Genomic DNA, 26,646 nt, shown 5'->3' with positions numbered 1-26,646 from the left:
GATAACTCCCTAAATACTTCATTACAAAAATCATCAAGGTCTACTATACTAGTTTCCCCCAGCTCCTGAGTATAACAGAGGCCACAGTTTTCTACCCTCTGATCACTTGGCACAGCAGTCTGCTTTCACCCCACCTGTGGCCAACCTAATAGTGTTGGGTGTTCTAAGACCATGTAGCAACTGCCCCATGCTTACCGACTGTTCACTTCTTCTACCAGTTAATAGTACAATCTGCAAGAGACATAAATATTTAAGAAACATGGAGGAAATCCACTTGTATCAACCCACTATCAGTAAGCATCATACCTCCACAGCAACAAATCTCTGCACAATATTAGACCTATAACATATGCTGAAGCTGTAAGGAAAAATTTGCCAAAGCCTCCTAGAACTAACTATAAAATATTTCAGCCTACAGCACACAAGACAGCAACTACTCTTTCTGCAGTCATGCATACAGTAAATACACAAAACTCCCCCAAGATTTGACAAGAAAGCTGGCCTAAGTGCATTATAGCCACTACATCTGCTTTTGCACAGGGAAATGATTTAGTCATAGGTGGTTCTGTAGTCAGGCATACAAACTCCACACTCACTAGACTGGACAAGAACAGGGTGACTATAAGCTGATTGTCTGGTGCAATAGATCTGTGTTGTTACAAGGGCCCTAAGGTCCATTTAAGTTAGACAAATATCATTATGACCTAATGGTGGCCCATGTGGGAATGAACAACCTGAGGCACACCACCCAGAGGGTCATGCATAGAGATATGATAGACTTTCTATGCATGTGTTAGAGGCAGGAAAAACACTGGTCCTGGGTAGTGTCTTGAAACAAGAATGATGGCTCTATACAAAGACAAAATAATTGGCTTTAACAATTGGCAAGTAGTTGGCATCATTCTATGGGGCTCCAGTATACATCAGTGTGGGATAATATGGTCGATAAGACTTCCTGTTTTGCCAAGAATGGCTTGCACCTGTCATTCCAGGGCTACTGCATACTGTCTAAAGCATTTGCTGCCCCCATACTGCCCTTTTAAGGTAGAGTCCCCCTACTGGATATTCCTACATAGAAAATATAAATTCAAATTTAGACAAGCTCAAGGGGACACTACTCAGTTCTACAACTCTAAATAGAAAGATGCCTGAACTTGAGGCCCACCAATAACTCAAACAAACTCATATTAGTATAGCTACTGAGACATGGTGTCATTGCACTGATAGCACTCCCTTAAACCAGGATTTAGTATCTATTGTGCCTTCATACCCTCAGGAATTTGTGAGGGAGTATCTGTATGTGTTAGAAACACCATTACTTCACCTCGGATTACACCCAACCCTAATTTGGAGTTTGTGGAGATCCAAATAACCACTAACAAATACAATTATTACTTTGTTGCTAGCTAAAGATCCCCATCAGTGTCACCCAAAGATCACATAAAATACCTCAAGACCATTGAGGCATTAACTCTCAAACCAAGTACCTTCTTACTAAGGATCTTCAGTTATCCAAACATTTAGGGACTTCTCCAAGGCAAACCTACTTTAGTTTGTAGATAACGTGGGTAAATTTTCCAATAATCCCTTGTAAATGGGCCCAAAGTTAGAGGGTTGCTGCATTTACTTTTGATGTTTACCAGCACCTGAGCAGGTGCATAGAAAAGGCAGTACTCATCCTCCCTAAATATTACTGTAAATGTAGGAATAAACCTCTCTGGTGGAACTTCTATATTAAACTGTTCAACAAAAGAAGGAAAACAGTGGAAAGTTGCAAGGAATCCCCATTTCCTAACCTTATGACTACACTGAAACATACCAGTAAGAAACCTGAAACACTATTAAATATGTGAAGCAGGTTATGAACTTAAGGTTGCTACAGATTTCAACAGAAACTACAAATCTTTCTTTACTTATGTCAGAAAATGAAGGGATTAGGTTCAACATTGCACTGAGCTTACACATGAAAATATCTCCAATTCTGACTCATAAGATATAGCTAATATATTAGCAGACAGAATGAGAGCTAACCTCCCCTACCCACATTGTTCTCCCCACTGTCCCTGAGAATTTAGTTTCACCTGTGATCACCTTGAAACAAGTCTTTGAAACCCTATCAAAGCCTAAAAGTAATACTTCCATGAGACTGAACAACATACCAGACTGCATTCTCATCAGTGCCAGGAATGCACTGTCTGATGTGAGCCTCTACTGAAACTGTTCAACCTCAACATATCTACAAGGTTATTGATATCAGAGTATAGGCAAAGAGAAATGAACAGGGAGATATTAAGTGAAAGACCAGCACTGGTAAAAGATTTAGTAGAATCTAGAACAGACGCACCTGTTAAAAGGGATAATTAGTAGGGTATCTAAAACATTGCATAATAACTATAGGAATTAGTTAAAGGAGATTAGAAAGGATTGGAAAGAGAGACTGGATAAGCAATTTACAAAGAAACAATGGGAGGATATATGGATGCCTTGCAAACATGCCACAAAGTCTAGAAGATTTAGTTTTTTTTGCTTGGAAGTGTTTACATAGGTATTTTTATACCCCAAGCAGTCTCCAAAGAATTTTTCCTCAAGTAGATTGCAAATGTTGGAGGTGTGAAGGGGAAGAAAGAGGTAATTGGGAACATATTTTTGAGAGTATATTCAGCTGGCAGACTTTAAAAATATTCTGCAAACTACTCTGTTGGAAATACTGAGTGAGCAAATAGGTGTAACTAAGCAAATGATTTTTGTGAGCTGTGATACAGAATTGGAATTGCCTAGACATGGTAAGGCCTTGTTGACTTTAATTCTGGTAGCTGGCAAAAACAATTACTAGAAGTTGGAAATCAAAGTCTAAACCAACCATACTAGAAGTAATGAATATAGCAACAAAGATAAAAGAACTGGAAGTGAAATATTTAGAAAAAGGTAAGAGCAAATTGCATAGAAAAAATGGAACTTGTGGGAACAATACATGCAGAATAATGTTTTGGAGGGGGAATGAGGTTTACGGGAAGCAGGAACTGAATGAGCTATGTAATGCTCAAATGACAATGAATATATAGTAATTTATAAGTGGTGTATAATGTTTTCAACTGAAAATATGTCAGTATGTTTTATTTATATAAATGCATGCTTGCCAATGTCATAAGTGATAATTCAATAAAGACGTTTCTTGTTTAAAAAGGTGGCTCCTTCAGACCCAGGAAATTACAGAACCATCAGCCCCACAAATCTTATATGCAAATCCATGGAATGGATTATAGCAGAAGTCATTTATGTAGACATAGACAACTTAGCTGATTTAGATCCCAATCAGTGTGGTTTTATGAAGGGAGATCCTGATTCCTGAACCTACTAAGCTTCTTTGAAAAGATTACAGGGGCTGTAAATGTTAATCATTCTGTGTAGACTACTGAGGGGCTGGGGACTTGTTATAATGTTAAGGTGTTTACCTTATAGACACAATATACTGGGTCTGATTCTCACCTTTGAAAGGGAAATTGACTAGGTTAAAATGGCCTACAAGGGCAGTTAGCCTAGTAGTAATCTGTGAATCTATGCAGAACTTGACCAGGCTTTTAACACTATCCCCCATGCTGGTATTATTGAAAATATAGGCAGGCTTAATGTTAACCCTTACATGATCTGCTGGATTTCAAATTGGCTATCCAACCAATTCCAAGTTTTGAAAGCTTCTGGTTCCCCTCTCTGAATATAAATTTGTAACTAGTGGAGTGCCACAGGGATAAGCTCTGGCTCTTTTCCTGTTTGGTATTTTTTATAAACATCCAAGCCAATATCCCAGAGGTGTGGTTGGCCAAGTTTGCCAATGACGGCAAACTGGACACTGCTATCATCTCATCCATTAGTATAAAACAACTCCAGCAAGGACTGGAATAAGCACATACATAGTATATCAGAACAATCTCAAACTAAATGAAAAAACTGCAGCATAGTAGCATTTGGTAGTAAGGTTGTTCTCATCTCATATGCTAAAATACAAACAGATACGGTTACAAGCGATCTAAGTAATTATGCAGATAGCTTTGTCTCATTGCATCATCATGATTCCACCACAGTTAAGAAATCCTTCTAACTGGTCCAGCTACTTTCCAAGGGAATATCTTCAAATACAAATAAATCTTTCTACCACTGTACTCTTCTCTTATCACACAAATCATTAAATGCAATGCCTTCTTTGGTATGTACAAATCCAAACATATCACTCAACTGGAAAGGCCCCAAACATTTCTAACCAAGAAAATTAAAATTCTGATAGGTTAGAATATAGCTGTTTTTATTTGCTTACTTTGCTGTGAGGTGACCTGTGCCTTGCCTAGGAAGTAAGTTTCTACTACAAGTCAATGAAAGCACTACATTGGTTACCTTTAAGGCTAATCTTGATGAGTGGGTAGGTGGGTGACACAAGTTTTCACCAGGGTTATTGTGTACTGAACTGCTCAGTTTGGGAGGTGAACACTACTAAGTGCTTGCAACGGGTTTTAAAGACCTTTAAGTTTGTCTACTTAAAGGTGATCATAGCTACCATCTTATGGTTCCTGTGATCACTAGTATGTTCCTATGTTCCTGTGTGTGTGTGTGTGTGTGTGTGTGTGTGTGTGTGTGTGTGTGTGTGTGTGTGTGTGTGAGAGAGACACTTTGACCCTGAAACCTGTGATCACCTTGAAACATATACACATACACATGCATGCACATTGTATATGTCTGTGAGGTGTAAAGTCATACTAAACACCTGAGCTGCATATTTTTTTCACATATTTTTTTCAAGTATCTTTTTGAGCCAGTTGAAAATGAATGAATGATGTACTTCTTTTTAAACAGAAGTGGATACGTAAGCAGTGTATGCAACATCAGTAACTTAATAACTCGTAATGAAGGGCTTTTGAAAGCCTGAAAGTTCAATTAATTGTAGAACCTATGTTGGTTCAATAAAAGGTGTCACATCATATTTTGGTTGTTTGTGGTTGGCTAAATGGTTAAAGTGTTTATCACACAAGCACAAGGTACAGGGTATGATTCTCTCCTTTGGTCACTGTCTCATTGTTGGCTAGTGTAATAGTATGCAGACTGGTTGATATTTACCTGTGACCTCATAGCAAAGATCACTTAGCTTGACAAGTAGAGTTGTGGTTTGTTGTATGAATATAGGTGACAGTTATAGGTTTGAATCTAGGCTGCTCCTCTTCATTTGCAGTAGTACTTGTGTGCACTATACTAAGAGTGAAACATCAATGACTGAATATGCAGAATGTGCTAGTGCATTGTCTAGCAATGCTTGCTAACATGTATTGTAACTTACCTATGATTCTGTGTCTTTGTTCCAATGTCTTTGTATTTGTATCACTGGACCACTATGGCACTTCTTTATTTTTTCTGCTCTAAATATATGCGATTCACACACAGACCAAAGAAAACTGAGGAAGTACAACTTCTCAGGTCTGGGAAAAAGATCTACTTAGCCTGCCACTCAGAAGGGTTTGCTGTGTGTGGTTGCTCCCTCCAGCCTCAACTAGGCAATAAGATAGACCAGAGAGATTTTCAGGCTATCTATCCAATTATCTAGGTTTACCATAAAGGTAGCAAGGGTGCTGCTCTGCTGGACATGTAGTGGAAGTTTGTTCCATAGGTGAGGATATGTTAGGATATGAATTCATCACACCAGCATGTCTTATTGATTTGTTGATGAAGATTTAGTTCATTCAGCCTTGTATTTGAGGATCCATTTGTTCTGTGAAGAAAGAAAAAGACTAAGAAGGTTGGATCTTTCATAGCTCAAAAGGACAGACAAAGATTTCCACAAATAATTTTATAACAAACAATAGAGAGAGAGTTGCCAGCTTCCCCTGATAACTAAGATTTTTGAGACTACTGATCTTTTTATTAGGAACCTTTGAGATAGATTTCTCATGTTGAGTTATATTTTTAGATAAATGCTTGTCAAAAGGCCATTATATTCAATGAGTCTGAGAAATGGATACCAAATAAGAGGGGGCCCAACAGTGAGCCCTGTGGTACAAAACTGGTAACTGTTTTTTCAGAATTGGCACCTGAGACTTTAACCTCAAGGGTTCTGCAGATAGCCAGTTAGCTATCCACCACACAATACAGGTATTTAAATTTTGATTTACAAGTTTGTCAATAATGCCTGTATGAGGAATAGTGCCAAAGGCCTTTGATTAAGTCCACATATGCTATATGTATTCCATAACCACTATCCACTGATATGGTGACTTTCAAAAGAAATTTATGAGGTTAAAGAGGCAGAATCTTCCTTTGACAAAGCCAAATCAAGAAGGGTCTGAGTTAATGGATTTTGGATGCCCAGAATACTAAGGTCTGAGATAATACGTACCATAGCTTTACATATGAGGGCAGTGAGACTAATGGGTCTATAGTTAGCAGGGTGTGTAGTTGGGACACCCTTGTGCAACAACATTACAATAGCTGTTTCTCAGACTTCAGAAATGTAACCAGTGGAGAGGCCTAGATTAAAGAGGTTAAGCAGGGATTCAGCTGTTTGGCACTGATAATCAGGCAACCTGTTAATGTTACCTGGTTCATGGATGAGGTGCTCTTAGCTTCTGAGAAGGCTGACATGACTTGTTCCATAGAAATTAAAGGGGATGCCATGAGTGCAGAAAAACAAACAAACAAACAAACAAACAAAAAAACAAATGTAAAAGTGACAGAAACAAAAACGTAAGCAGTAAAAATTAAATCAGACAGTTTTACCCAGCAAGTTAATATGGTTTTTACCTAACTATAACAGCATTGAACAACAAATAGCCTAACTCAATAGATCGGGGTGGAATAACTCTGCAGCAATAGATACAGTTAATCTAATAGAATAGTTCCCAAGGACAGTAACTTTAAAGCAAATAGTTTCAATGCAGTAAGCGTAGAGCATTCAACCGTGTAATAAATGTATATCAAATATGTAATCCAGTGTTGTCTAGTGCAGTATCTGTAGAGCTGTAGCCTTAGATACAATAACAGTACAGAAATGCTACATCAGTGATCAAAAAGTGCAATTAGTAACTGAGATAATAAGCTAAATGTGCATTGTCTACCACAGTAATAAATCATTATAAAGAAACAGCAAAAATATTAATAAAAATGTTCTAAAGTAGTAATGAGCAGGATTCATTGTACAATATACCAGAAGCAGGAATGAGGCTGTCCAGTCAGCACTAATAGATGAAATGTGATTCACAATCAGAATGGATCAGCTTTCAGCACTCTCTCTCTCTCTCTCTTTGTGCATCTCAGAAAATAATTTACTGATGTAAGGGCAGTACTCTGCCCATCTTAGTAACAGACTCAACATCAGAAGAATAAAATATCTGACTTTTGTATGGAGTAGAAGCATTCACAAGGCAGGTCACATAACACAGCAGGCTGTGCAACCAACAATGATGCAGAACCAATGTTGTTATAGCAATAGCAGCACATTCCCTATAATGTGCATGCAGCATATGTGAACTGTGCATTCAATGCATATATGGCACATACAGGGGTACAGCATGGTACAGCACAGGGAAGGGTGACATAGACAGGCAGCTGTCATTCCTACAAACCATAGTCACTGGCACAACGTGGTTCACATTATTTCTATATTTAATGAACAGGCCACAGTGCTGTACTCACACTGCTGCTACTAGTACTGTAAGTATCACAAAATGACTATACAAAGCAATAAGCCTGCATAGTATGGCAACGTCTGTGGCTGCCAGATCACCATCACATGCTGGAGGTTTCCATGGATGGGTCACACGAGAAGGAAGAGAGTGCTTCACTGCTCTATGGCACACATACAGACAGACAGAAATGCAGACATGCACTTTGATATATATGTATGGTGGGTGCATGCATTTTCATCAAGGAGTCATCTTCAGACGGGGATGGAACAGGTTTGTTTTATTAATTTTTCAATTCTTTGTGATCTATGTCTTTTGAAGTCAACATTTTAACAGTGATCATTTAGAGAGCAATAATTTGTGCTGTTGATCAGTCTTTATGCTTCCGTATCTGTCTATCTATACATATGGATGCCTTTGTTGAGTGTGTGTGTGTGTCTGTGTTTGTGTGTGTGCATGTGCATGCATGTGTGTTTGCGTGTGTATATGTGTGTGTGGCTGTGTATATGTGTGTGTGTGTGTGTGTGTGTGTGTGTGTGTGTGTGTGTGTGCGCGCATGTGTGCGTGCTTGTGTGTGTGTGTGTGTGTGTGTGTGTGTGTGTATGCGCGTGTGCGCGCATGTGTGCGTGCTTGTGTGTGTGTGTGTGTGTGTGTGTGTGTGTGTGTGTGTGTGTGTGTGTGTGTGTGTGCAGGCTTCTGTGGGAATTCTAAAAAGGTCAATGTATTCCATTTTGCAAGGACAGTTTTGCAAGGATGAAACATGTAATTCAAAAACACAAGCAGCTGTATGCATTTTATTACAGATTCCTGTGCACCAGCTCAAATAACATCTTGTAATCAAGTCTGCAGTGCTCTTGCAACCTGGCTATGTTATATAGCCCTTTTGGGCTGTGCAAAAGAAGAATGTTATATACCACTAGCATCAGAATCCATTAAGTTTTTCGGTGTGAGTTTGTGTGTATGAGATTCAAGCTTGTGTGAGTATGCATAAATATGTTTTTTGTGTGCCTATATATGCATGCATATGTATGATTTATGTTTTTTTACAGCTATGTGCTTCATTACTTGTTAGAAGTGTGTTTTGGGTGGCCATTTATATTTTATATTTTATTCATTCAACTTTATATTTTGTTCATTCAACTTTATGTAGCACAGTTGTCTTTGTGACGTCTTTATACAAGCAGATCAGGGGTTTGTCTGTGGTTAGTTGCCTACTATGTCTGTGTCATATTGTTGTTATATATCCTGTCATGGCCAGTGTTCATTGTCCAGGACTCTGTAAGATGCATTTCTTGTGTTATTCATATTATGTTGTTCTTTTGCATTTGTTCTGCACACTAGTTTTGCTGGTGGTACATAGCTACATACTAGTATTCGCTTGGTTTCAGTTTATTTTCCTAAACTACACATCACCCTTTTCACTTACATTTCTAGTCACTACTCCTATCTTTTGACTGAAGTCTTACAACTTCGAATCATTAAAGAATGAACTTTAATGATCGAAGTTGTAAAACCTCGAAGCATATAACGGAGATCACCATAGAGCAATTAAAGGGAAGATTTCCCTTTACTGCACTGTAGTGTGATCTCAGAGTTGGTATATTTAAGTAGCGGGGGGTGTGGGGGGTGCACCTGCATAGAACGTGTTTTTTTTTTTTTTTTTGTTACTGTTTTTACTTTTTTTTTTTTATGTGTGTTTGAAGTTCTGAGACTTTGGACATTAAAGTTCATCCTCTAATGATTCGAAGTTGTAAGACTTCGATCATATGATAGGAACCCTACAATCTCATGAGTTTTTTTAATCGCACAAAAATTACTTTCTGTAAGTTCATGCAAATGATCCTTGTCATGTAGTACTTCAAATGGTACTTCTGTTCAGCAAACATTATTGTGAAGTACAAAAAGATCCTTTATTAATGTGCATTCAAATGGATTTCTCTGAAAGAATTAATAATGACTTATGGATTCTTGTGCTTTCAAAATCAGTGAAATGGAACACTTGTATGCACTAAAGGATAATTGAATATTTCCCATAATACCTTCATTCAAGGGAGGGTTGCATTTAATTGTTTTTTTCCCAGATGGTACTCTGTTTTGTCATGTTTTTTCTGGTTTGTTCCTATATGCACTTGTTGTGGGACCTTTTTGCTTTGAAACTTATTTGGGACATCAGGTCTTTTATAAGCCGAGTGTCATGTGTACAGATGGTGGAGTCTGTTGTATTGGCCTGAATGTATGAATTAAGACATTGGGGTTGTTTGTTTCAAAGTCAATGAGCTGTTGTATAGTATGTCTCCTGTGTGCCCCCCAAAACCTTCTTTTCAAGATCTTCCATAGGATCCTGCAAAAAGGGGGGGGGTCCTATTTTTCGTATATGTTCTGTTGAGGAAATGTGATCATGGCTTTGTGTTTCACTGGCTGTTTTTATCCCTTTCTGAGCCAATGAGATGTGGCTTAACAAAATGATTAGCAAATATATATATATATATATATATATATATATATATATATATATATATATATACATTATCTTATCTTATCTTATTTATTTATTTATATTTGTTGACCAGGAGTGTCCGACTGGATGTAGGTCCATTTTCAGCAGAGGCCCGGGGAGAAAAGCTCCACAGTTAAAATAAACAGACAGTAGTTACATTGGATTACATAGCGATTAACAATTTACATAGCAATTACTTACAACATATTTACAGATGAAGAACATAGTACATCAGTAGACAACTAGAATCTTTATCTGTGAAGTACATAACAGACATTAACAAATGTTACAAGAAGAAGTTCCTGCTGTATAATAAGTACTGGCTTATGAGCATCTGAGCTTGCTATAATCAAGATAGTTAGTGGAGTGGAAAGAAAGGTAGTGGTTGGATGGGGTGGGTGATATTAGAGTGGGAGTTGCAAGGGCATAGCCAGCATGTTTTTAGGTGCACTTTTAGTAAAGTTTTGAAGTGGGTGCATGATGGTATGGAGGTAATTGTGGGTGGGAGGGAGTTCCATAATTTGGCTATGGTGCAAGAGAATAGTGCTTCACCAGCAGAGTTATTGGCTTTAGTGATCTGCAAGTGATTTTTATTGCTGGATCTTAGTGGTCTGGTGGTGCGATAGGGTTGGAGTAGATTCTGGAGGGATGGGACATTTAGTGGATGATTTACTAGTTTGTGGGCAAGTGAGAGTTGATACCATTGAAGGAGGTGAGGGAGTTCAAGCCAGCCCAGTTCAGCAAGTGAGAGACAGTGGTGACTATGGTAGGATGCCCCTGTGGCGAATTTGACGATTTTGTTGTAGCAGGTCTCTAGCTTGTTTAAATCGCATTGCCTTAGGTTGGTATATATTGGACAGGCATAAAGTAGGGTGGAGATAAGGTGGGAATTTGCTATTGAAATCTTTGCTGCTTTGGTGAGAAGTTGCTTATTTCTGTATAGCGCTCCTAGTTTATTGTGGACTTTTTTTATGGTCAAGGATATGTGAATGTCAAATTTTAGTTTATTGTCTATTTCCACTCTTAGCAATTTGGTGTGTTCAGTTGGGTACATAGTGGTGTTGTCTTTTGCTGTGATGTTAAAGTGAGAGTGGTTTTGAGTATGTTTGGTGGGTTTGGTGGTAGGGCAGACTGGTAGTATTGGAATTTGTCCTGTTTTATTAGCTTTTTGACTCTATTGCGTAGTTCTAGGAATTTCTGTCTAGTTGAGGGGGTTTTGGTTTTGCGCCAGTGCTCCCAGGCTTTATCCCTGTTTTTCATTTCTGACTTAGTGGTTTTCTGTAGCCATGGGGAGGGTTGTGCTTTGATTCTGGAAAGTCTTATGGGGGCAGTGTAATTGAGGATGCTCAGGAAGGTAGTATTAAAAAATTCAACTGCGTCATCAAGGCTGAGGTACTTTAGAGGATGCCAGTTACATTTTTTGAGGGATGAGATGAATGTGAGTGGGTTAAAGTTTAGTTTTTTACGTTTTTACATATTTGACGGTAGATGACAGGTTTAGCTTGGTATAGATATTTTTTGAGTAGGAATGTTGGGGAGTGATCACTGAGGCTATCTGATAAGCAGCCTGTTATATATGACTGGGTCTCTTACTGACTAGTATCCAGTCCAGGGTAGTGTGCTTGCTGGAGTTTTTATTTATCCTGGTTGGTGACTGGACTAGTTGGGTGAAGCCATGAAGGTTTACATGATGGGTTGGATGGTTGCCAGAACAGGATTGCCAGTCAATATTGAAATCACCTAAAATGATAGTTTCTTGGGGGAGATGGTGGGTAGACCAGCTGGGGAGGTTTTCTAGTGGAGGGATGTTTTTGCCAGGTTGGAAGTAGCATCCAGTTATGTTGATGGTTTTGTTTTGGTTTATTTTGAGGTTGGTATATATTATTTCTTCATTGCCTATTTGTGGAGCTGATGATTTTAAGATCTGGATGTTTAGATGCTGTTTAAATATTATAGTTACACCACCTCCTTTCTTGTTTAGCCGGTCTGCTCTTAGTATGCCATAACCTGTGGGGAGTATTTGCTCACTGGTAATGTGAGGTTTTAGCCAGGTTTCTGTCAGGATGACTATATCTGGGGAGTACAAGTCTATGGTGGCATGGAGTTCATGGACTTTGTTGGATATACTTCTAATATTTAGGTTTGGTAGAAGGAAGTAACTTGGCTTTCTATTGGCTGTAATATGGGAGAAGTTGTGGTTTCTAGTCGGATTATGAGGATTGGGGTTGGAGATGATAGGGCCAGGGTTGGGGTGGATATCTCCACTTAGGGATAGTTTAGATATGCATGAGGTTATTAGTTTTCTCAGTTTTTGAATGTGTTTGTTTATAAGGGAAACTTTATGATTGTGCTCTTTGGGTAATAGGTATGGTGGGAGGGTTACTGTGTAAAGTTGTAGGGATGCTTTATGCTTGAGTAATTTTAGTTGGTAGAATATGTGGGGGGTGCATAGGGGTGGTTCTTTAGCTGGTGGGAGGGGAGCTGAGTGTGGGTGAGACATGAGTGGTGGTGTGAGTAGTAGTACAGTGGTAGTGGTTGAATGGGGAATGATGCAGCTTTGGTAGGATGTAAGATATGCAAGGAGAGTGCATGCTGTGAGAATAAATAAGGTATGCTTGTACATGTTAGTTGAGGAGGTGTGATAGTAGTGGGAAGATGGAGGAGGTAGTGTTGGGTTAGTGCTGTGGTTGGCTACTGGAAAGATGGGAAGGGTTTGTGAGAGTAATAAAAGTGGGACCACTGGGGGCGGGAGGAAATAGGGGGCAGGGTGGGGAGCGAAGCGGGTAGAGACCCTGTTAGTTGCTCTTATGAGGCAGCTGGAAACAATCAGGTAACAGAATTAACTGATAAATGAACATATGATAGTGACAAGGGTGGTTGTAGTTGTAAAAATGGTGCCTGCCACTGGTAATATTTATTAACTTTGGGATTGTCTTAAGGTAATAAACAGGGAAGGGGGAGGGGAGAACAAGGGTGTGAGCAGGCAGTTCTTTGTACTGCTGCTAATGAGCCAAAGCAAAGACAAGTTTGTGTTTAAGAAGCAATCACAATCAACCAAGGACTGCTCTGAAACTGTAAGTCATTTCGTCATATATACATACACATATATATGTGGTATATTTAATCAACACCATCATTGGTCAAGATTAGTTTAGTCAACAAAATTTGGTTGACTGAGCAGATGGTTGACAGGTATGTGAGACTGTACAGTTCTCAGGGTTTTAGAATATGTCCTTTCCCCAGTATTGTACAGTCTTTGAGTTAGTATTTATAATTAGCAGGGGATGCAAGGAGGCTTGCCCCACCTGCAAAAAACTATTTTTATCTTTTTTTTTTTTTTTTTTTTTTATATTTGTAGTTTTGCACACATAACGTTATTGCTCTGTGCATGTGTAATATTGTCTCAACATTTGGATGTTTTAATTATAGCCAGTACACCTATACACATATATATATATATATATATATATATATATATATATATATATATATATATATATGTATGTGTGTGTGTGTGTGTGTGTGTATATATATATATATATATATATATATATATATATATATATATATATACACATATATATGTACTTCAATCACTAAGGATGCCTCATCTTGGCTACTTGGACTTCTGTGTATGCATTTTTTAATATTTTCAAAATTATGGGAACTCAAAATCATGAACACCCCCACAAAACTCAATTTTGTTTTGCAAGGGGGACTAGACTCTCTGCACCTCTCATGCAGGGGGTATGCTATGCCCCCCAACCCCTGCTTTTATATATATATATATATATATATATATATATATATATATATATATATATATATATATATATATATATATATATATATACACCATTTCCAAGATTTCACAACAGCATGGAAAAGGCAAACACCCCAATCCCCACTGCACAGAGATCTCTCACAAACAAATGCCAGCACAAACAATCAAGTAAGTTTCTATCACTTTTGCTGGCTATAAGCATTTTTGATATTATAAATGTTTGACTCTATAGAATCTTTATATATATATATATATATATATATATATATATATATATATGTGTATAGCTATATATATATATATATATATATATATATATATATATATATATATATATGTGTGTGTGTTTGTGGGTCCATGTATATGACAGATGGATACTGATCACAAATGACCAATTTCTGGTCCAACCTGGAATGATGCATACACAAGAATAAGATGTTTTGCATAAACAGCAATAACATTTTAATGAATAAATGTAACATGCAGTAATTTTAAGCTAGAAGCTAACAGAGGGTATTGTACATTGAAAGTTCAAGCAGTCCTGTGGGGAGCTTGTAAAAAATTACGAACGCTATATACAGAGTTTTAGAACAGTAGATGGATGGTAGAACTAGTCAGGTGGCACTCAATGTAGCATTGTGGCCACAGTTAAGCATACTTAGTAAAGCAGGGAGGCAGTGCAGATCCATTGACAACAGGCTGCTGGCTGAAAAGGCTTGGCTCTAGCTCCAGGATATAGCCTGGTTTGTCATTTATCTAATTCCCACATCATTTGTCTACAATGGCTTGCATTAACAAATCATCAAAGTTGCATTCTCATCTGTAGAAGCCTTATTCCTAGCAGAATGTGCAAAATGAAATTTAAAACTTTTTCCTAAGAAAGTTTAGTTGCTACACAGGATGTGAATAACTGCTTCACATAACACAGTTCTTCATTTTGCATAGTGTTACTTCAAGAATTTGGATTTGACAATATTTCTTTTCTTATACACAGTTATTTCATTTATCTCTTAGTGCTTATAAAGGCTTTTTATAATAAACGTTTTTTTCTTAACACATTTCACACTAATTATCTTACAACTGCTTAGTGTAGTAACTAAATCAGAAACATTTTTGCTATTCCAACTAAATAAAAATGCAGGGCTCTGAAAGCTGCTACTCCTATCTGCAAAAAAAAAAAAAAAAAAGTCACATTTGGCTCCCGTTTAATATTTTGCATTATTGTGCCATCTTGTGGGAGAAGTAATTATTTTATTTTTGCAGTACTGAGGATGCGTGACTGCCTGGACTTCTGCGTTCACATTTTTTAAAATTTCCAAAATATAGAATATTGGCTTACACTTTATAATAATTGGCAATAATAGCTTGTAATTACTTTTCAGTATCTTGTAGGCAAGATTATGCATGTTAGTAAATGTAAATGCAGGGCATATGCACACTATCTTAAAAATTAAAATTTATAAAAAATAAGGACCCTTACATATTTACTGTTATGCATTATTTGTATTGAAAGATGTGAAGACATACCTCTCAACTGTCCAGATTTTCACAGAAATGTCCAGATTTTTGCCTAATGTTTTTGGTCTATTCCTAATAAAATTTATGATTTTCTGGCAAATCAGTAGGATGATCTGAAGACTGAAGTCACTAATGATAAGCATTTGAGTTTCAGACTTCAAATCCTTCAGAAAATTCATGTTAACACAAACCCTGTTACTCTAGCAACTTTCTAAGATTTTAAGAGCAATATTTAAAATCTGTCCCTATTTTTCAGCCTTTGTACCCCCATTTTGTCAAGTTTTAGCAGTCTGCACTAACTTCAATTTCTGTTTAATTTTGTTGAATTACATCCTTGTCTCTTTATAATATGCTTTGACATATCAAAATCATGTAAAAAATTGTCTGGAAAACAAGTTTCTAGGTGTTTTTAGATAGTTGTGTGTATATATTTGTGTGTGTGCATGTGTGTGTGTGTGTGTGTGTGTGTGTGTGTGTGTGTGTGTGCATGCAAGTGTGTGTGTGTGTGTGTGTGTGTGTGTGTGTGTGTGTGTGTGTGTGTGTGTGTGAGAGCATGTGCAGCTATGCATCTCTGTGTAATCATTTAGATGATTTGTGAAATAGACATAAGCCCTTATTTTTATGGTCAAATCATTGAATGACAGATATTACTTAATTTGTTAATGCAGGCTTTTTCATTAGTGATAAACATGTAGGATGCCCACCTGCACATACCAAAAGTTTACAATTTATCAAATTGCTTGTGAAGTTCCACTTCATTTAGCTTCTTTTCATGTGTTCTTACTGCACCCACTGTGTTTACCACACGCTTGTAGGAGTTAACATTTATCCTTAATGTGGATGGCTACCTGATTGAGACATTTATTTATTTATTTGCAGTTTGTTTGCCAGGATGGTCCATTGGGCCACAAGTAGCCCATTTTCAATGGCATCCTGGGGAGAAAAGCTCCAAAAAGTACAGATATTACAGTATACAAGTTTACACAATTACAAATATACAATTATAAAAATACACAGTTACAAAGTTACAAAATTTGGCATTTGCAAGAGCAAATTAATACAATGCATTAAAAAGAATTAATTTCAGACAAATTAAAGTTCAATATAGAATGCTAGATTCTGAAGTTTTAATGCTAGGCGTTATAAGACTGTAGGAGGTTGTTCACAGATTAGCTGGCTTGTAGAGAGTATCAACAGTCAGGGAAGCTATGTAGGATGGGAACAAGAGCATTCCCATTGTGAGGTTAAGTGTGAGTAGCAAGGATTTGAAGGCAGAGAGATTATTGGTGGTTCGGATGGGAGGTGGGAGAGAATTCCAATGACATGCTAGAGAAAAGGATAGAAGATGTTTGCCAGGTGAGTGTGCAGGTCTATGTACTTCAGTTAAGTTTTGGAAGCTGGATCGTAGATGTCTACCAGGTAGATGCATTTGGAAGGTAGAGGCAAGGGAGGGGCAGAGAGAGGGACTGAAAATAAGTTTGTGTGCTTGGATAAGTTGAATATAGGTAAGGTAGTTGAGCAGCTCAAGCCAGTTCAGTTGATGTAAAGAAATGCAATGATGGGTAGTAGATCTATGGCCTGTTGTGAATTTTGAAATTTTATAGAAACAAGAGGAGAGTTTTGACTTGAGAGAAGATTGCAAATTAGTAAGGATGGAGGTGCCATATAGTAGAGTATGGATAAGGTAGGTGGTAGCAAGAATGAGCCTGGTAGAAGAAGAGATATAACGGTTTTGGGGATAAAGCATGCCCAGTTTCTTATGTTTTTTGTTTTGATATTTACTAGTAGATGGCTATCAAATTTTAGCTGATTATCAAGGAGGACTCCTAATAGTTTTGCAGTGGAGACTATTTCAAGAAGGGTATTGTTTTGGCTGGTGATAGAGAAAGAGATTTTATCTAGGATAGTAGTTTTAGAAGGGGTAAATAACATGAGTTTGGTCTTGGTTGCACTGAGTGCAAGATGATTATCTAGCATCCATTGCTCAGTGGAAAAGAATGCATCTTGGGTTAGTTTTGCTAATGAGGAAATGGAAGAGGTAGAGCAGATTATAGTTGTCATCAGCGTATTGGATAAGCTTGGCATTTGGGATGGCATGGATTAAGTTGTTTATGAAAATATTGACTAGCAGAGGACCTAGAATTGAACCCTGGGGAGGAGGGTGGACACGAAATGACTGAAGTCATGGGCCTTGTTGACTGTTTCTAGGAAGGAGAGGAGAGCAGTAGTGGTGCTATGGCCAGGTCGGAAACCAAGCTGGGTGGGAGTAAGAAGATTTGTTATTTATGGGATAGAGTAAAAGTTGTAGGTGGATGCATTTTTTGAGGAGTTTAGAAATGGAAGATAGGAGAGTGATAGATCCGAAATTAGGAATATCATTGTTGTTGCCCTCTTTGTGGAGTGGAATAATAAAGGCTGGGTAACTTGGCTTTCTGTTGAAAATGCCTATGTATTTATCTGTACAAGGTGCATGAAATTTGTCTCCCAAATTTCTTATGTAGCTCCATCTATTGTTGACTCTTTCTGACTCAAAGAAAGATGCAGATTCCTTGCACTCTAAGAATGCATTTGAACCTTAATAGGGAGAAAAATAACTCTGCAATAGCTGGGGCTGCTCTGCTTGTTTGAGCTGATTGTCCTGTCACCTGTTTTGTCCTGCATGCTGGGCTCTTAGACTTTTTTTATGCATGCAAAAGCAATCAGCTGCATCAGGATTAGCGCACAGTCTCTAAACTATAAAGGTCATACTGTGCCAGGTATGTAGTGCAGCAGCTTCCCTCACACAGAATAATACTGGTGTAATGGTTTAAAGGGAGAGTGTCAAAGATGCAGCTTTCAGAACACTTTTGTATTTTTTTGTCTCCAGTGCGTGGTTTAAGCGGAAGACAGGGAGCCCATGTCATTGAATCTGCACTTTACTGCAGCCTTTTTGTGCAGATTCACTGCTTTTGCTTTTGGAGCATTTCGTTCTGGGTTTGGACAGGTAAGTGTGATGTCATCAGACACACCCCTTCACAACTGTCAGTTCATTAATAATAACCCTGCTTTATCTTTCTTGGGATTGTTTTCATTCCCAAGAGAAAATGAACACCATGTGGTTTTGGTTCCCATCTAGTCAACCTATAAAGCATGTTTGTGGAATTAAATTAGTCTGTCTTGCTGCAATGTAAAATGAATAGTGCTAGCTGTATTAAAATCATGGTTTTTAATGTAAAAAAAAGATGTAATATTTTGTCAGGAAGACTGTAGTAATGTTCTATAGTGATTGCCACCTTCATAGCTTCAAACAACGATGCAGCAAGAATTTAGCAATATTGGCATTGTATATAATGTTCTGTAACAGTCATTCCTTTTGTAGTTCTCAGTTTCTTTGAATCAGGGAAAAGTGATTGTGGATAGATGAAAAATCTCCTCTTATCTATTTTAAATTCTCTTGAAAAGTTAAAAGATCGATGGGCGTTGCATTGTTCTGCATTTTCCCATCAAGAAGTACCAACTGCAATGTGCGACATTATTGACTGATCTTAATCCTCATTGGTTTTGCAGGAAATCAGAAATATTTTCTAGGGTTAGAAAGAACCCATGAGACAAAGTCAGTGATGTTCTGCAAATTTGGGGATAGTTAGAACCATTAACATGAGATGCCAGAATAAGAGAATGAAGAAACATGCATTTTCTGAAGAAAAATAAGTTTATAACTCTTTTCTATTGTTATTTAAATGTGATTGACCATATTTTGTTTATTTTCTTCTGGACGGATTACTTATTGCCATAGAGGCTGTCAGGGTGCGATAGTGCTGCAGTGTGATAATACTGGTTCATAAATGAATGAATGCTGACATTGCATTTGCGGTCACGGCTGAAGTGCCAGCGACCTAGTGATTTAATTGCAGCAGAGTACTTTTTACATGAGTAGCAAGTAGATTGCTACTATTTTAGATGAAACATTTTATTTTTTGTGTTTATCTAGCTGGAGAAGAGATGTTTTTCTTTATAGGGCACCTATGACCTTGGGGCATTTCTGGACAGACCCAGAATCTCTAAGAAGTTAATGGAACTGCAGGTTTTACATTAGCATACATTTTATGAATGATAACCACCACTGTTGACTAGCTACAGTTCTTAATTTATTAGGAAATCACAGATTTTACAAGCAATGGGGCAATATCAGAACAGCTATATCGGTACTGTAATGTTCTCTTATCAATCACTTCCTTAATAGCTCTCAACTTTCTTGCCCAAGAACCAGGGTGTGAAAGCATTGGTGGAAAGACCTAAGATTGGAAACAGCTTTCGGATGTTGCTCTAATTATCTTGAAAAGTTAATAGCACAACAGGCTTTCCATCAGTGTGCATTTTCCAAACAGGAAGTAAAAAACTCTAATGTGTGGCACTGTTGACTGACTATAATCTTTAGCAGTATGCCAGTAAATCAAAATCCTTTCAAAATCTTTTCAAGTCACTAATTTTACTAGGGTGGTGGGGCAAACATGTTAGGCAATATCAGGCACAATTCAAATGCATGTTTATTACTACACTTATCCTGTCACTGTTAGTTTACTTCTTTGAATTACCTGTAGCTGGATTGAGCAGTACCTATAAGGTAGCTATTGGTGAGCACAAATTTAGTTTTCTGTTGTCCAGTTGATGCTTAGCTTTGGAAACAAAATGTTTAAATTTCATTTTGCTTCTCTTCTCTTACTAAGTATAAATTTTGTTGTAATGGCAGCAAGTCTTGAAATAACTTTAATACAGTGGTATTGCCTTTTGGATCTCACTTACTTGCAAAATAGTGTTAATGTAATTGGGGTTATAATATGCTTTTTTATATTTGATTAGTAAAGCATTTTTTAAATATTTGCTTAGTGCTGTTTAAGGGTATGTTAATATTACATTACTGGCCCTCTTTAAGAGAAGTCTTGATGAGTGGATGAGCAATAGGAAGTTCACCCTGGGAATCGCTTCAGTGGCCTTGCTTGACAGGGGCACTGGGAGCTAACTTTGGGTGGAGTGATGCCAGGGAATCTTCTTGGGCTAGGCTTATACAGGCTCCAGAACCATTAGCCTATAAACCTATGATAGAGGATAGGTCAGTGGCTCACCCTCCGTCAGAGCAATGATTACAGAGCAATAGAAAGACGCGATAGTGTGTGTAATAAGGAACCATTATCTCTCATGTGAAACTGAAACCGATACAAGTTATTTTAAGCTTGGGAGTGTGAGTGATTGTGTTATATTTCAGTTGTCCAGGAAGAGACATTATGTGCTAAGCAGCATGTTGTTTGAGATCAAGTAGGAGAAAAGAATGTAAGTATGGCCATTGCACAGCAGGATTGGAACCCCATTAACAGGAAGAGACATTATGTGCTAAGCAGCATGTTGTTTGAGATCAAGTAGGAGAAAAGAATCTAAGTATGGCCATTGCACAGCAGCATTGGAACCCCATTAATGAAAACTTCAAATAGTCTCTAATTCTGATGCGTATAGAATGGGTAGCTACAGCTTCATTGCTGGGAACGAAGGTGATGATGTCATTGCATGATGAGAAGTACAATTGCAAGTCAGGAGAAAGGGGGGGGGTACAACATTAAGAAAAGTCAAGCTGGTGTAAGTGACAGGAGATGTTATGCACCTTTGTAATTTTTGATGGTGCTTATAGTGGGTTAAGTTGCAATACTGAATATACATGATACACAAATATGCAGTAGAAAGATTTATGGCTATGATAATCAATGTAGCTGTCACATAGCGCTGTACAAGTTGATGAATTAGAGTAAATGTCATTAGAAATGAATGTGTCATTTTCCAATGTTACTAACAGCAGACAAAGATGACATATTTTAAAATAACCACCACCATAAAAAAATCAATATTCTAAATAATCTCCAAAGAAAAAAATATCCATATTCAAATAGAATAAAATGGTTGTAAGTCATTTTGCTGATAATTTTCCTGAAATGATATTCACTGAAATTCATTTTGGTGAAACTAATTGAAACATTCTTCTCAAAAGATGACTTTCTTCTATAAATCACAGAACATGTTTTCTGTGGGGCACCCCAATTAGGAGGGTCTGTGTACCTTGCACCTTCAACCTAATATATTCAGATAGCACTACAGTCTTTTGAGAACAATTATACTAACAGGTCTACTTTAATTAAATGAAAGCGGAATCCATCGAATATGAATTAGTCGATACATAAACAGCGAAACACGGTAACATCAGACACGCAAAACCGCAAAATTTAAACATCAAAACCGCAATAGTCGGCCAACCCCACCGCCCGTAACATATTACCTATGCAAACAAAACAACAAAAAACACATACATACACTAACCAAAACCATACTACTAACCCTAAATTAAAGCAACAAAACCCCACTTGTATCCCTACATTAAACCCCACATATGCATCTATGCACTACCCTTAACCCCTCCCTAACCCTAAGGTCCATAACTACTGCACACTTACCCTACAGAACTATACCCACACAAAGTAAATATTCCACACACATACACTTAACAAAACCCTACACTAAACCTTATATACATTGCCTATCTATGCACTTATCTTAACCCGCACCCTAACCCTAAGGTCTGTAACTATCGCACACTTAGCTTACAAAGCTATACCGCAAACAGGCCAACTATGACAATTCGACATTTCTGATTTCGCTATTTAGTGCGTTTGACATTTCCGCATTTCGCTGTTTATGTGTCAATGGATTCATACTCGACGGATTCCGCTTTCGTTTAATTAAAGTAGACCCATACTAACAGACCATTCTACTGAATTTTACAAAGTTCACCACAAGATTGCACAACCTTAAATTATGCTATAATAAGTGAAGGGGTGCAAGTGTTAAAACCTCCTTCAGTGAGACTGTAGGGGAGACTTACACCTCCAGTTAATCTAGGGAAACTAAATTCTGAGCTTTATCATAAAGGTGTGTCTGTAATATACTTTGTTATAATGTACCTATGATATTCTATAATCAACTCTGAGGTTACTTTACCTTGTGGAAAAGGGTTGGGTAGTCTCCCAGCAAAACACACACACACACACACACACACACACACACACACACACACACACACACACACACACACACACACACACAAACACACACACACACACACATACACGCACAAAGTTTTTCTTAAATTTTAGTTTGGAAGCTATAGTTATTCTTGACTTCAGGAAAGTAGTCAACAGTACAAAAGTCTGCTTTTGCCAAGTTAAATTAATCAAAAACAGATTTTGTAAACTGCCAGTCAAAGAAGAGACTATTGAAGAAGTGGTGGGTCATTTTGCCAAAGAGAATCAACAAGACTTGTTTCATTGAGGGTGACTGACAAGCTGGAGTTTTCTTTTTTTCACTAAATTGTTTTTATTATTTCAAATAAGATCTGTTAAAAAACATTACATGAAATAAAGATAAATAACATTTATAATTCTAAAACATTACTAACTCCAAACCATTGTATAACTATTTACATTGGTGTCTATTCAAATAACATTGAAATTTTATATTATGTAAAATTAGAAACATAAGATGATATATCTTCATCAATCTTTTCAAATATTTCCAGTACTTTCATCCAACAGTAATGGTAAGAAGTAGATCTTTTAGTTCTGTTCTTCACTGTTAATATTTCCATGTGTGCAACTGTTGATGTTAAATTTTTAAATTCGTTGAACGTAGAAGTCTCATTTTTCCAATGTATACTTATGATTTTACATGAGATTGCCAACAGTGACCATGGGATTTTAGTGTCTTTTTGGTACACAGTTTGGAATAGGAGAGTTGAATAAAATTAAAGACTTTGTTAATTGAAAATTATCATTATAAACAGTCTGAAAAAAATACTTAATAGACTTCCAATACATATTAAGACATATACATTCATAAAAAACATGCTGCCAATCTGCTTTTAACTTGATATGGCATCTCCAATATTGATCTTCAATAGAATATATTTTGGTTAGCCTATGTGGTGTATAGAAACTTCTATGTAGATATCTCCAAGTGAATAATTGCCAGTATTTTAATAATGTAGAAAATTTGGAAGATTTTAAAATATTACTTTTTTCTTCTTCAGTTGGAGGATTATTGTTTGTTTAGGTATAATAATCCCAGTATGATTTTTTCATGATAGTTTTTGTTTTTTTTAGCAATTTTATAGATATTAGACAAATAACCTGTACCCTGATAAGGCTGTTTTGTGATAAGAATAAGGTATTCAATGAGTTTTGGAGCTTCATGTCTAGCTGAAGGTTGCATTTGTTCTATTTTATTTATAAGAAAATGCATTAGATTTTGTAAAAACAACCAATTGTCTTTATTTATATTATAGTTATAAATTATCTGTTCATTTGTTAGTATTTTCCCTTTCTCTATAAGTTGATGCCAAAAGGGTAATGATTCTTTTTTAAGTATATTTATTTTAGATATTTGGGATGTATCTAGAATATTTGATGTAAAAGCTATAGGGAAAATAAGAAAAATCCAATAATTAATATTTGGTATTTTGTTTATATATGTTTTGAACACTGAAAGTGTAGAGCTTATATAGTTTGATGGCAATTTATTGATATTATTCCTTTTCCCTAAAAAATAATCTTTTAACATCCATATAAGGGGTGATGATATTATTGTTAAGTTGTCCTGTATATGATTGTAATTAACTTCTATGTAAATCTGCTCATGGGCTTGTTTCCATTTAGGTGTATATGAATTATTTAACCATAATGTTATATTTTTAGTAACAGATGAGGTAATATATAAATCAATATCCGGTAAATTAATTCCACCATCTTCCCAATTTGGTAAATGTTTATTTAAGGCTATACAGGGTTTATTTGGAAACCATAGAAAATTTAAAATTAGTTTATTGTATCTTTGAATAATATATTTGGGAGGTGGCAATGAAACATTTTGTATTAAGTATAATATTTTGGGAAATATGATTACTTTAATAAGATATAATATGTCTGCTGTTGAAAAGATGTATTTATTCCAGTAATCAATTGATTGTTATATTTTATCTAGTATTTTATTATAGTTAAATATTAAAGACTCTGTCAATTCATTGAGTAGATTTATTCCCAGATATAATAATTTATTTTCTGTTACTATATATTTGGAAAATCTTTTGTTTATATTCTTTTTTTTACAGTTACAGGGAATAATTTTTGTTTTATTTTCATTAAATGTTAAGCCTGAAATATTTTGAAATGTATTCATGGAGTTAAATAGAGCATTTAAAGACTCATTGGCATCTGAGAGAGTTAATAATATGTCACCAGCAAAGAGTTGGATTTTAAGGTTTAACATTTTACTGATAAAATACTGAATGGAAACAATAAAAGCCAGAAACCAACAAAAAATCAAATAAAACTGTTTAATTGTGAGCGCTTTTGGCTAGGAAGTACCTAGCCTTCATCAGACAAAACAGTTACAATAAGCAAGCAGGTTCATTTTATTTAATTAGGCATTATTAATTAGGCAGCCCAATTAAACATATTTAAATCCACATATCATCAGTGGGCAATAGGCATCTCAGAGAGTTAATAATATGTCACCAGCAAAGAGTTGGATTTTAAGGTTTAACATTTTATTTATACAAATGCCCTTTATGTTAATGTTTGATCTGACTTGATTTGCAAAGGGTTCTATGAGTAATGCAAATAATAATGGTGATAAAGGGCAACCCTGTTTAGTTCCCTTTTTAATTGTTATAGGGCCTGATCTATGTGATCCTAGTTTAACATATGCAGTAGATTTTTCATATAATATTTGGATAAGGTTATTAAAATTAGAAGGAAAGTTATATTCTTTTAAAACTAGTGAAAGAAAGTTACAGTTAACTGAATCAAAAGCTTTATTAATATCTAATGAGATTGCATTTAAATCTAGGACTCTATGTTTGCTCTAGTCTATTAATGTTAGTATTCTTTTAATATTATCTGAAGTATTTATTCCTTTAATAAAGCCTGTTTGATCTTTCTGAATTAAGAAAGGAAGAAAGTGTTTAATCCTATCTGCATATATAACCATAAATATCTTATAGTCTATATTGAGTAATGATATTGGCCTATATGAGGAGCACGGCCTCTCATCTTTATCTGGTTTGATAATTGGAGATATCAAGGAATATTTCCAAGAGGGTGGAATATTCAAATCTTTTTTGGCTATATCATATACTTTTAATTGTAAGGAAATGGCTTGATTAGGTATTAATTTATACATTTCTGGTAGCATATTATCTAGGCCAGGTGCTTTATTTGTCTTGAGCTTTTTAACTTGTGACTTTAACTCTGTCATATTGATTGGTTTGTTTATAATATCTATTTGTTCTTGTGTTAATTTAATATGAATATTATTTTCTAAGTATTTTGTTATATCCTTAGTAGGTGTATCTTGAGTGTTTATGGATTTGTCAATGTTAAATTGAAGTCTGAATGCTTCTAAGATATCATTTAGATCCATAACTCTTTTGTTAATATTAGGAATAAATATTTCTTTTATTTGTTTAGATTTAATGTTTTTGTTCTATTAGTTAAGTGTCTCAGATGTGCCGAATTAGTGGAGTATGAATTTATTGTTATTTTTTCTAAATGAATCATAATCTTATGATGTAACAATTCTGCATACTTCTTATTGATTTGTGTAAGTTTTTGAACTTGAGAAGTATTTCCCTTTTGTATTTCCAGCTTCAATTAATCCGCTTTGTTTTGTAAATATAGCATATCTTTATTCCATAACTTCCTTTTATTTATGTACCAGGATAATGTTTTCCCATATGTAACTGCTTTTAACGAACCCCAGACATATATTTCTGAAATACCCTCTTTGTAATTTATTTCTAAAAATGTTTTGATTGTTTCTTCATAAATGTCTTTGAATTCTGTCATTTTTTGTGATATAAGAAGGTATCCTAGTAATGGGATTTGAATAAAAAGGTGTAAGTTCTATTTCAAAGACTATGGCATTATGATCAGATAATTGACAATTTATAATTTTGACTTTGTCAATTTTTATTATTAGGTCATTGGCAACATATATTCTATCTATTCTTGAGTTAGTTTTATATCTATGAGAATAAAATTTGAAGATTAATGAGTTTGGTTCTACAAATTCATTTATGTCTTTTAAATATAATGTATCCTTAAATTTTGACAGTG

The 26,646-nt window shown here is 36.0% G+C and overlaps 1 protein-coding gene across 3 annotated transcripts in view; it reads right to left on the bottom strand.

The window, feature by feature from the left end:
- Positions 1-26,646, bottom strand: part of LOC122792090 (gap junction beta-3 protein-like) — a 431,372-nt gene that overhangs the window by 85,738 nt on the left and 318,988 nt on the right. Inside the window, exon 3 of one of the 3 annotated variants that reach the window (XR_006363285.1) lies at positions 5,368-5,749. The exons of the other annotated variants lie outside the window; for them this stretch is intronic. The gene's annotated coding sequence lies outside the window, so the exon portion shown is untranslated. Of the gene's footprint in view, positions 1-5,367; positions 5,750-26,646 lie in introns of those variants that run through there. 3 annotated transcript variants of the gene reach the window in all.

The sequence above is a fragment of the Protopterus annectens genome, chromosome 1.part2 (assembly GCF_019279795.1).
Source record: "Protopterus annectens isolate FY-2018-M chromosome 1.part2, PAN1.0, whole genome shotgun sequence".
Taxonomy (NCBI): Eukaryota; Metazoa; Chordata; order Ceratodontiformes; family Protopteridae; genus Protopterus; species Protopterus annectens.
Note: the sequence above shows the minus strand (reverse complement) of the source record. Positions and strands in the feature narration are given on the sequence as shown.